Genomic DNA, 13,024 nt, shown 5'->3' on the forward strand with positions numbered 1-13,024 from the left:
CTGGGCGACACTGGGGGGTGGTTTGTTGGGGGGCGGGGGGGGTTCAGCCCTCAGCTGTTTTCTTTGGAGTAATATGGCTCTCGCTGCTTTACGAGTTGTGCAGTCCTGGTCTAGATCATCCAGGACTATGGAACCACTTGAGCAGTAGCCTGAGGGACTTCCTTGTACTGCTTGGGCCACAGCAAGTGAAAAATTCATGTTCCCCAAAGACAATGAAAATAGACGTTTGCATCCAACACATTACTGGTGTGAAATCCCCAATGGTGACAAAGTGGAAGGCTATGGCTTATGTTCTCAAAACCCCAGAATGCTGAACACTGTTTTTTATTGCAAACTCTTCCAGTCTAATGTCCAGCCCCGCCATTTATACTATCCCTGAGCCCCTTTTTGGCAAAACTGGTTATTTGTCCCGTTTGCTCTTGCCAGCTGATCATCAGATGACAAGAGCAAATGGGACAAATGACCAGTTTGCCAAAAAAGTTGGGACATCTGGGACAGGGCCAAATGGGATGTATGGTCACCCTAGGCTGTAGTAAGATTCACCCAGGGAGCCCAGGCGGCTGTGGATAGCTCCAGACCCTCCACCTGTCCTGAGTGGGGGACAGGGTTCCTGAGAAGTAGATAATTTAAGAAGCAGATAATGGAAGCTGGCATCATGGAGATGGGAGGGTTGACCTGTTCATACTGAACTAGAGATGCTAGGTAAGGTAGAGACAGGTCATGAAGGGCCTCGAAAGGAAGGATAAGTAGCTTACATTTTATATGATAGATAAAGAGGGAGCCAGTGGAGGGATGCAAAGAAAGGTGTTGCATGACCAAAATGATGGGCCAGGAAAGTCATCTTTAAACAGCATTCTGAATGGATGTGAGTGCACAAGATTGCATTTTAGAAGTCCAGAGAGAAGGTTATTGCAGTAATCGAGACATGAGGTAGATGAGAGTTTTAGCTGTGTGGATGGATAGTAAAGGCCATAGCTTCGAGATGCTATGCAGAAAGAATCTGTAATTCTTAAATATAGCCTAAAAGCAAGGACTTAGAGCAGTGGTTTCAAACTTTTTGAGCTGAGGCCCTGCTTTGAGGTACAATTTTTGATTGCACCTCTCCAATAGCTGGCCCTCCCCCTTTGGGTTTTTATGATGGGGGAAGGCATGTGTAATAATTGGGAGAGGCGGAGCCAACACTGGGCATGGAGGCATTGACACTGACCCACTTGCTGGGTGATTCACTTAGGTGAGTCAAGGGGTGGAGGTGGCGCTCCCTTCCCAAGCTCCACCATGCAGGGCTGAAGCCAAAGACCAAGCCCCGCTGCACAGGGCTGAAGCCTGAGCTGCCTGGTGTCGCTGCTCACCCCACCCCCCCGAATGTTCCTTTGCCCCCCTAAGGGGGCACACCCAACAGTTTGAAAATCTCTGACCTAGAAAAAGAGGTCCAAGTCAAAGACAACACCCAGGTTACAGATCTGAGTGTCAAGTGCAGGATGGTGTTTTTGAGAAACGAAGTAGTGAGTAGGAGATTTAGAGTGCCTGAAATAATCTGCTAATGACAAATATAATCCTTTTTTGTCTATAGAGTTATAGAGTTTAAGGCCAGAAGAGATCACCAGAACATCTAACCTGCCTGAAAAAATGTGTACTATTGAGCAATCTTTCATACTTGACTTGACCATTCTAACAGGGCTTGAGGATTCATCTTTCTCCAGTGCCTGTGTGCTGACAAATCTTTCCCCCTGCACATGAAGCTATCCCAGAATTCAAAGAGTATTCAAGAGTTCAAATTTGTACTCCGTCACATGGAAAAAAATAACAAGCGACCAGAATAAGTTTTGTGCAAGCTCAAAGTATGCAAAACAGTGAGGCTTTTTAGTTATAGTCACTCTAATATTTAGCCATCTATTGAGCCAAGATTAGGGTTGCCAGTTTTGGCTGGGTGAATTCCTGGAGATATAATCACGTGACATAACATTTAATTAAAGATTAATCTTTAATTCTTGGCGATTCCAGGCCAATCCTGGAGGTTTGGCAACCCTAGCATTTTACCAAGAGTTTGATACCCAAGGTATATTTTCTTCTGGAATTCTACAATATCTACAGATGTGGCATTGTATTAATAGGAGTGTTGTAAGCAGGACACAATAAGTAATTCTTCCTCTCTACTCCATGCTGGTTAGGCCTCAAATGGAGTATTGTGTCCAGTTCTGGGTGTCAAATTTCAGGAAAGATATGGACACATTGGAGAAAGTCCATAGAAGAGCAACAAAAATGATTAAAAGTCTAGAAAACATGATCCATGAAAAAAAATGGGTTTGTTTAGGCTGGAGAAAAGAAGACTGAAAGGGGACATGATAACAGTTTTCAAGTACAAAAATGGTTGTTACAAGGAGCAGGGAGAAAAATTGTTCTTCTTAATCTCTGAGGATAGGACAAGAAGCAGTGGGCTTAAATTGCAGGAAGGGAGGTTTAGGTTGGACATTAGGAAAAACTTGCTAACTGTCAGGTTAGGTAAGGACTGGAATAAATTCCCTAGGAAGGTTGTGGAAGATTGGAGATTTTTAAGAGTGGGTTAGACAAGCTCCTGTCAGGGATGGTCTAGATAATCCTTAGTCCTGCATGAGTGCAGGGGCCTGGACCAGATGACCTCTTGAGGTCCTTCCAGTCCTATGATTGGAGCATAAATTGGTCATTATATTTCCCCTCCTCAATCCACATTTTTTAGGAAAAATTAATAACCCAGTTCCCTATTCCTGCACTTCATTGCACTCATGAGTGCTTTGTGTAAGCAGCTCATTACTTCTGAACTCACTGACCAAAAATACAACAGATTCAAACATTAGCTCCCTTCTGCTCTGTGCTGTTTTAATAGCAGGTAGAGCAAGGAGGCTTTCTGTCTGAAAGTATTGAAAATATAGAAAGGAGTAAAAAGAAAACCTAGCAAATTCCTCTTCCCAAGCATCTCTGCCAGAGGAATAAATTTCTTCTCAGAATATTGGGAGTAAAGGTGTGAATTACAAATTATAACCAACAGATCTGGGCAATGGGGAAAGTAAAATGGAAGACATGCTTTGTGAGTAAGAGAAGGCAAGCTAGTAGGAATTTTAAATTTGGCACAAACCATTTTCCAAGAAGATAGTGATTCATAGAGTTTAAGGCCAGAATGGAACATTAGATCATCCAGTCTGACCTCTTGTATATCACAGGCCACTAAATTTCACCTATTTATCCCTGTATTGAACCTAATAACGTGTTTAGCTACAGCATCTGGTCCAAAAAGCCTCCAGTCTTGATCTGAAGACATCAAGAGATGGCCAATGCTTCACTTCCCTTGGTAGTTAGTTTCAATGGTTAATCACCCTCACTATTACAATCTTGTGCATAATTTCTAACTCGAAGTTGTATGACTTCACCTTCTAGCCATTGGTTCTGTTTGCCTTTCTCCTCTAGATTAGACAGCCCTTTAGTACCCAGTATCGTCTCCCAGTAAAGTTATTTCTCCATCATTTTGATAAGCTAAAGAGATCAAGCTCTTTAAGTCTCTCACTGTAAAGCACTTTCTCCAGCCCTCGAATCATTTTTGTGGTTCTTTTTTGCACCCTGACCAATTTTCCTACACCCTTTAAAAAATGTAGACATTAGAACACTTCACAGTCTTCCAGTCTTGGTCTCACCAATGCTGTATATGGCAACAAAATCACCTCACTACTTCCCTCTTTATACCTCCATGGATCATAGCATCATGGAATCACTCTTCTCTTCTGCAGACTAAATGACCCCAGTTCCCTCAGCCTCTCCTCATAAATCATGTGCCCCAGCCCCTATCATTTTCGTTGCCCTGCTGTGCTGTATCTGCAATTTGTCCACATCCTTCTGTAGTGGGGGGTAGGGGAAACCAAAACTGGATGCAAATACTTCAGGTGTGGCCCTACCAGTGTGGAATAGAGGGAATAATCACTTCCCTCGATTGCTGCATGGCTAGCTCAGTACAACCCATATCGCCATTGGCACCTTGGCAATGAGGGCACACTGCTGACTCTCATCCAGCTTCTCGTCCACTATAATCCCCAGGTCCTTTCTGCAGTGCTGCTTGCCAGTCAGTCCTCAGCCTGTGCAGTGCCTGGGATTCTTTCTTCTCGAGCAGGACCTGCATTTGTCTTTGTTGAACCTCACCGTTCTTTTGGCCCAATTCCTCCATTTCTCTAGGTCACCTCTGGCCCCTATTGCTACCCTCGCCGCATATCTGCCTCTCCCCCCAGTTAGTGTCATCTGCAAATTTGCTCAGGGTGCAATTAATTCCATTCATCGAGATCATGTAAACAAATGGCTCCAGGCTGACCACGCTGGGCACTCTGCTTGATATCCAGCTGCCAACTAGACATTGAGCCATTGATCACTACCCATTGGGCCTGGCACCTCTAGGCCAGCTTTCTATCGCACTTTTGTCATTTATCCATATCCCTACTTTCTTTACTTGGTTATTTAGTCATATGCCCTCTAACTGAATGAATCGATGTGCACATGAGTGACTACTTCAAAGCATGGAGTGAATATGTACTTCATACCAATCTCACACACATCAATAGACGCCTCGGCGCTTTAAATCAATTGCTCAGGGATTCGCATATATTGCTCTGATCTAGACGGGATATATCGATCCCTTGAGGCAGTGCTTATATCGATTCCGGAACTCCACCAAACCAACGGGAGTCGGAATCGAAGGCGAGCGCGAACTCGTCCCGTTGCTGGTGAAGACGGGTGAGTAAATTGATTTTAGATATTCGTTTCGCTACGCTATGTCTCGTAGCTGAAATTGCATATCTAAAATCGATTTCGCGCGTAGTGTAGACCTGGCCTCATTTAAGCCTCTGTGTATTCTTACACTTGAGTAGTTTTGCATGACACCACTAGATACTGCTATCACACCAAAGTTTTCATCTTACGCTTATCATCCTGCCTTTTCAACCACCAGATGGCACTACCAGTTCGGCAAAGAGACCTAGTAGAATCAAACGCGAACATAGCTGCCAGTTTGTTCAACCCATGGGTCCACTTATTGCAAAATATAGTGAACTTGCATATTTTCAAATAATGCAATAGAGTTTATTGTCAAGACCCTTTGACCTTCCTCAGTAGTGTGAGTGTAGGACAAGGAACTGTGAAAATACAGGGTAGAGTCTAGGGATGCTGAGGTATGTGAATGGGGAGTGCTGGTAGGAATCTGAATTGCCTGGTTAGATGAGTGCTTGGGGAGGTTCTGGGATGCCTGAGTGCTGCCTAAGGTAGCAATGGTGTCTGGGTGGGTGCTATCAGTGTGGGGCTCTGGGATATCTTGGAGTGCTGGGTTAGGTGGTGAATGCTGCCTGGGAGGGGAGCGAAATCTGTCTGGGGCTGGTAGCTAGGTGTCTCTGGAAGCAGGGGAATGGGATGTGATAGGGGCCTCTCTGGATGTCTGGATGATTCTGATATCAGATTTGTGTCCATTTATTCTTTTGCGTAGAGACTGTCCATATGGCCAATGTACATGGGGAGGGGCATTGCTGGCACATGACGGTATTCACATTGGTAGATGTGCAGGTAAACGAGCCCCTGATGGTGTGGCTGATGTGGTTAGGTTCTATGATGGTGTCCCTTAATGAATTAAGTGGACAGAGCTGGCGGGGTTTGTGCAGGGTTTAGTTCCGGGTTTGATGTTGGTTGTGTGCTTGCTGGGGGGTATGTGCTTCAGGTTGGGGGCTGTCAGTAGCGAGAACTGGCCTGCTCTCCAGGTCTGTGAGAGTGAGGGGATCGTCCTTCAGTAGGTTGTAGATCTTGATGATGCTCTGGAGAGGTTTTAGTTGGGGCGCTGTTAGGTGACAATCTGAACATCAGGAATCATAATATTCCAAACCCAGTAGGAGAACACTTCAGTCTCCCTGTCACTCAATGACGACCTAAAGTGGCAATTCTTCAACAAAAAAATTCAAAACAGACTCCAACATGAAACTGGGAAACTGGAATTTAATTTGCAAACTAGACACCATCAGATTAGGCCTGAATAAAATTGGGAGTGACTGATCACTACAAACCTAACCTATTTCTCAATACTAATTTCCCCCTACTGTTACTTCACACTTTCTCGGCAACTGTCTCAAATGAGCCACTCTCATTACCACTTTGAAAGTTATTTTTCCTCCTTGGTATCTGCTGTCAATTGAATTATCTCGTAAACTAACCTCACACTTGGTAAGCAATCACATCTTTTCTGTATCTATACCTGCTCCTGTATTTTCCACCATGCATCTGATGAAGTGGTTCTAGCACTATGAAGCTTATGCTCAAATAAATTGCTAGTCTCAAGTGCCACTAGGATTCCTCTGTTTTTGCTGATACAGACTAATGCGGTTACCACTCTGAAACCTGTGTGGTAGAGGTATCCTCGGGAGCAGGGTGTTGGTCTGTCTGCAGCGAGGTGCCATTTGGGGTGGCAGATTTCATACTGAGGTCTGCTCATAGCCCATGCCCTAGCCCCAGTGGAGCTCGTAACTGCAACACAGCTTGAGTACGACTTGTGTGATAGGCTACCGTTTTGGCATGGAGGTCACGGAAATCACACAATCCGTGACTTCCAGAGATCTCTGTGCACTTTTATGCCCTGGCGGCTGGAGCTGTCAGAAGGCAGCCCTGCAGCTCTCAGCCAAGCTCCTAGCTGCGGTAGCAGGGGAACCCCCGTTCCAACCCCTGTGGGTGGTGGGGGTCTCCGAGCTCTCACTTACCACAGGTGGTGGGGCTCCAGCGCTGTCCAGCTGCGGTGGGGCTCCTGCAGCTGCCTTGCAGCAGGGGTAGGGGGGACTCCAGAGCTCCCAGCCTGTGGGGGACAAGGGACCCAGAGCCCCCAGTTGCTGTTGATGCTGGACCCTCCTCCCTTCCTTCGTCTGCGATATTTTTTAGAAAAAATCGACAGGTCCACGGGCTTCCGTGAATTTTTGTTTATTGCCCGTGACCTGTCTGATTTTTACTAAAAATATCTGTGACAAATCTGAGCCTTAGTTGATGATATAGAATCATGGAAGATCAGGGGTTAAAGAGACCTCAGGAGGTCATCTATCCAGCCCCCTGCTCAAAGCCAGGACCAACCCACTAATCATCCCGCCAGGTTTGTTCAAGCCAGGGCTTAAAACCTCTAAGGATGGAGATTCCACCATCTCCCTAGAGATCCATCCAGTGCTTCACCCCCTCTGGGGAATAGTGTTTCCTAATATCCAACCTAGAGCTCCCCACTGCAACTGGAGACCATTGCTCTTGTTCTGTCATCTGCCACCGCTGAGAACAGCTAGCTCCAGCCTCTTTGGAACCTCCCTTCAGGTAGCTGAAGGCTGCTCATCAAATCCCCCATCACTCTTCTCTTCTGCAGACTAAATAACCCGTTCCCTCAGCCTCTCTTGAGCCATGTGCCCCAACCTCTATCATTTTTGTTCCCCTCCGCTGGACTATCTCCAATTTGCCCCCATCCTTTCTTAGTGGGGCCCCAAACTGGATGCAGTACTCCAGATGTGTCCTCACCAGTGTGGAATAGAGGGGAATTCACTTCCCTCTATCTGTGGTAGTGTTCCTACTAATGCAGCCTGATGAGTTCTGTGCTGTTCCCGCTTCATCTTTGGGCAGGGAGTTTGTTTAAACGAGAGGTAGGGAGTGATTAAGAAACAGAAGATTGTCATTAAATTAAATTAAGGTGTTAGATGATCCTGAAGCATTGTCAGGCACTCCAGTTAAAAGATAGGAAACAAGGGTAGGAATAAATTATGGAGAATGGAGAGAGGTAAACATGGTGTCCCCCAGAGGTCTGTTACGGGACCGTTGATGTTCCACATTTCATAAATGTTTGGAGAAAGGGGTTAACAGTGAGGCAGCAAATTTGCATGATGCAAATTACTTAAAATACTTAAGTCCAAGCTGACCACAAGAGATCTCACAAAACTGAGGACTGTGGCACAAAATGGCCAGATGAAATTCAATGTTGATAATGCAAAGTAATGCACATGGAAAATTTGATCCAACTTACATACAAATGATGGGTCTAATTAGCTGTATCTGCCAAGAAAGAGATCTTGGTCTATCTAAAATCGATTTTCGCGCGTAGTGTAGACCTGGCCTCATTTAAGCCTCTGTGTATTCTTACACTCTGAGTAGTTTTGCCATGACACCACTAGATACTGCTATCCACCAAAGTTTTCATCTTTACGGCTTATTCATCATGCCCTTTTCAAACCACCAGATGGCACTACCAGTTCGGCAAAGAGACCTAGTAGAATCAAACGCGAACATAGCTGCCAGGTTTTGTTCAACTCCATGGGTCCCACTGATTGCAAAAATATTAGTGAACTTGCATATTTTCAAATAATTGCAATAGAAGTTTATTGTCAAGACACTCTTTGACCCTTCCTCCAGTAGTGGTGAGTGTAGGACAAGGAACTGTGAAAAATACAGGGTAGAAGTCTAGGGATGCTGAGGTATGTGAATGGGGGAGTGCTGGTAGGAATCTGGAATTGCCTGGTTAGATGAGTGCTGGAGGTCTGGGATGCCTGAGTGCTGCCTAAGGGTAGCAATGGTGTCTGGGTGGGTGCTATCAGTGTAGGGGGCTCTGGGATATCTGGGAGTGCTGGGTTAGGTGGGTGAATGCTGCCTGGGAGGGGAGCTGAAATCTGTCTGGGGCTGGTAGCTAGGGTGTCTCTGGAAGGCAGGGGAATGGGATGTGATAGGGGCCTCTCTGGATGTCTGGATGATTCCTGATATCAGATTTGTGTCCATTTATTCTTTTGCGTAGAGACTGTCCAGTATGGCCAATGTACATGGGAGAGGGGCATTGCTGGCACATGACGGCATATATCACATTGGTAGATGTGCAGGTAAACGAGCCCCTGATGGTGTGGCTGATGTGGTTAGGTTCTATGATGGTGTCCCTTGAATAGATAAGTGGACAGAGCTGGCAGGGGGGTTTGTTGCAGGGTTTAGTTCCGGGTTTGATGTCTTTGGTTGTGTGCTTGCTGGGGGGTATGTGCTTCAGGTTGGGGGGCTGTCAGTAAGCGAGAACTGGCCTGCTCTCCAAGGTCTGTGAGAGTGAGGGATCGTCCTTCAGGATAGGTTGTAGATCTTTGATGATGCTCTGGAGAGGTTTTAGTTGGGGGCTGTAGGTGACAAATCTGACATCAGGAATCATAATATTCCAAAACCAGTAGGAGAACACTTCAGTCTCCCTGGTCACTCAATGACAGACCTAAAAGTGGCAATTCTTCAACAAAAAAAATTCAAAAACAGACTCCAATATGAAACTGCGGAACTGGAATTAATTTGCAAACTAGACACCATCAGATTAGGCCTGAATAAAGATTGGGAGTGACTGAGTCACTACAAAACCTAAACCTAATTTCTCCAATACTAATTTCCCCCTACTGTTACTCACACCTTCTCGGCAACTGTCTCAAATGAGCCACTCTCATTACCACTTTGAAAGTTATTTTTCCTCCCTTGGTATCCTGCTGTCAATTGAATTATCTCGTTAAACTAACCTCACACTTGGTAAGGCAAATCACATCTTTTCCTGTATCTATACCTGCTCCTGTATTTTCCACCCCATGCATCTGATGAAGTGGGTTCTAGCCTATGAAAGCTTATGCTCAAATAAATTTGCTAGTCTCCAAGGTGCCACTAGGATTCCTCATTGTTTTTGCTGATACAGACTAATGCGGTTACCACTCTGAAACCTGTGTGGTAGAGGTATCCTCGGGAGCAGGGTGTTGGTCTGTCTGACAGCAGGGGTGCCATTTGGGGTGGCAGAATTTCATACCTGAGGTCTGCTCATAGCCCATGCCCTAGCCCCAGATGGAGCTCGTAACTGCAACACAGCTTGAGTACGATATGTGGTGAGTAAGGCTACCGTTTTGGCATGGAGGTCACGGAAATCACACAATCCGTGACTTCCAGAGATCTCTGTGACATTTTATGCCCTGGCGCTGGAGCTGTCAGAAGGCAGCCCTGCAGCTCTCAGCCACAGCTCCTAGCTGCCGGGTAGCAGGGGAACCCCGGAGTTCCCAACCCCTGTGGGTGGTGGGGGTCCTCCAGAGCTCTCACTTACCACAGGTGGTGGGGCTCCCAGCAGCTGTCCAGCTGCGGTGGGGCTCCCTGCAGCTGCCTTGCAGCAGCGGGTAACGGGGGGACTCCAGAGCTCCCAGCCGCTGTGGGGGAACAAGGGGACCCCAGAGCCCCCAGTTGCTGTTGATGCTGGACCCTCCTCCCTTCCTATTCTGTCTGCGATATTTTTAGAAAAAATCAGACAGGTCACGGGCTTCCGTGAATTTTTGTTTATTGCCCGTGACCTGTCTGATTTTTACTAAAAATATCTGTGACAAAATCTGAGCCTTAGTGATGAATATAGAATCATGGAAGATCAGGGTTAGAAGAGACCTCAGGAGGTCATCTAATCCAGCCCCCTGCTCAAAGCAGGACCAACCCCACTAAATCATCCCAGCCAGGGCTTTGTCAAGCCAGGCCTTAAAAACCTCTAAGGATGGAGATTCCACCATCTCCCTAGAGATCCCATTCCAGTGCTTCACCACCCTCCTGGGGAAATAGTGTTTCCTAATATCCAACCTAGAGCTCCCCACTGCAACTTGAGACCATTGCTCCTTGTTCTGTCATCTGCCACCGCTGAGAACAGCTAAGCTCCAGCCTCTTTGGAACCTCCCTTCAGGTAGCTGAAGGCTGCTATCAAATCCCCCATCACTCTTCTCTTCTGCAGACTAAATAACCCCAGTTCCCTCAGCCTCTCCTTGAAGCCATGTGCCCCAACCCTCTAATCATTTTTGTTCCCCTCCGCTGGACTATCTCCAATTTGCCCACATCCTTTCTATAGTGGGGGCCCCAAAACTGGATGCAGTACTCCAGATGTGTCCTCACCAGTGTGGAATAGAGGGGAATAATCACTTCCCTCTATCTGCTGGTAGTGTTCCTACTAATGCAGCCTGATGAGTTCTGTGCTGTTCCCAGCTTCATCTTTGGGGCAGGGAGTTTGTTTATAAACAGAGGTAGGGTGATTAAGATAACAGAAGACTTGTCATTAAATTAAATTAAGGATTGTTAGATGATCCTGAAAGCATTGTCAGGCACTCCAGTTAAAAGATAGGAAACAAAGGGTAGGAATAAATTATGGAGAATGGAGAGAGGTAAACAGTGGTGTCCCCCCAGAGGTCTGTACTGGGACCAGTGATGTTCCACATATTCATAAATGATTTGGAGAAAGGGGTTAACAGTGAGGCAGCAAAATTTGCAGATGATGCAAAATTACTTAAAATACTTAAGTCCAAAGCTGACTACCAAGAGATCTCACAAAACTGAGTGACTGGGCAACAAAATGGCAGATGAAATTCAATGTTGATAAATGCAAAGTAATGCACATGGAAAAATATGATCCCAACTATACATACAAAATGATGGGGTCTAAATTAGCTGTAATCTGCCAAGAAAGAGATCTTGGAGTCATTGTGGATAGTCCTCTGAAAACATCTGCGCAATGTGCAGTGGCAATCAAAAAAGCAAACAGAATGTTGGGACTCATTAGGAAAGGGATAGATAATAAGATTGAAAATAGCATATTGTCTCTATATAAATCCATGGTACGCCCACATATTGACTGCTGTGTGTAGATTTGGTCACCCCATCTCAAAAAAGATATATTGGATTTGGAAAAGATACAGAGAAGGGCAACAGAAAAGATTGGGGGTACGGAACAGCCTATGTATGAGGAGAGATTAAAGCGACTTTGTTTGCTAGAAGCTTGGGATGAGCGAGAGGGGATGAACCACATGTTAGTATTAGAGCTGAGTGGGTCTAATATTTCTTTAATTTTATTTCTTTTATTTAGGAATTAGATGCAATGCTCCTGTCAGCTATTGCTAAGTTATCTGCCAAAAAAATGAGCTTTCAAGTGCCTCAGTAGCCCCTGGAATCGTGGTTAAAGTTGCCCCTGCCCTCCCCCTTTACCAAAATCTGAAATGGCAAACCTGGCTGGGAGGCAAGGATTCTTCCTGAGGGTTGGGAGTCAGTGTGGGGGCCTGCTGGGGGAGCCTGGGGCTAGTATTGAACTCCCTCAGTTTGTGTGCTGACAAGCCAACTGGCTGTTGCCACAGCCTCCTTCGCTTCTGAGTTGTACCAGGAAAAGCAGCTAGAGGAGAGGTAATCTGACTGTATGAAGCCAGGCTTGATGACCTCCAGCAGTCAAAGGGGTTTCTGCTCGCAGCTCAGCTGGGTGTATGCAATTCAGACTGAGCTGCAGGCAGGTGCATGACACCTGGGAGCCCTGCCACCTAACGGGAATTATTACCAGATGTATTGTCCATTGGTGTCTATCTCACATACTTGTACTGCAGCATTTAGTGGTGTAAATAAGGGAAGAAAAAGCAGGGAGGATACTTATGCTCTTGTTTTTGTTTCAGGGAATGCTGTGTGCCCACAGATTTGCCAGAGCTGGATACTGTGACTCTGCTGGTTCGGCAAGAATCACCCAGAAACTGGAAGTGCTCATTAGCTGTTTGAAGCTATTTAAGTGATTTCCATTGTGGGCATGCAGCCTGGCAGGACACACCCAGAGTCACTCTCTGAGAGTGGAACCAATGGGAGCGCAAGGGTAGGAGGAGGAGTTTATAAAGAGAGGGAGCCAGACTGACAGGAGGACTCAGCTGGGAAGCAGTGTGAGGACCACTAGGGTTTGCTGTAAGTGTTAGGACTGTGTTCAAGGATTTTGACAGTTTGGGTTTGGACAGAAGATTCCCTCAGCCCACTGAGGAAGAAAGGGGACTAGAATTGCTGCAGACTTAACTAATTGCAGGCTATAGTGGTAGAGACCCAAAAGGAGTGTGAAGGTGTCGGTGGAACTATCACTTATTTCCCAATTTTAAGGAGCTGACACCATTCCACAGCAGCTGAGAGAGGGAAGTCTGCCCAGAGAAGAGTCCTAGGGGGAGCATTTATGTACACGCAGGTAATATTTTGCATATGAACTTGT

The sequence above is a fragment of the Chelonoidis abingdonii genome, chromosome 3 (genome assembly GCF_003597395.2).
Source record: "Chelonoidis abingdonii isolate Lonesome George chromosome 3, CheloAbing_2.0, whole genome shotgun sequence".
Lineage (NCBI taxonomy): Eukaryota > Metazoa > Chordata > Testudines > Testudinidae > Chelonoidis > Chelonoidis abingdonii.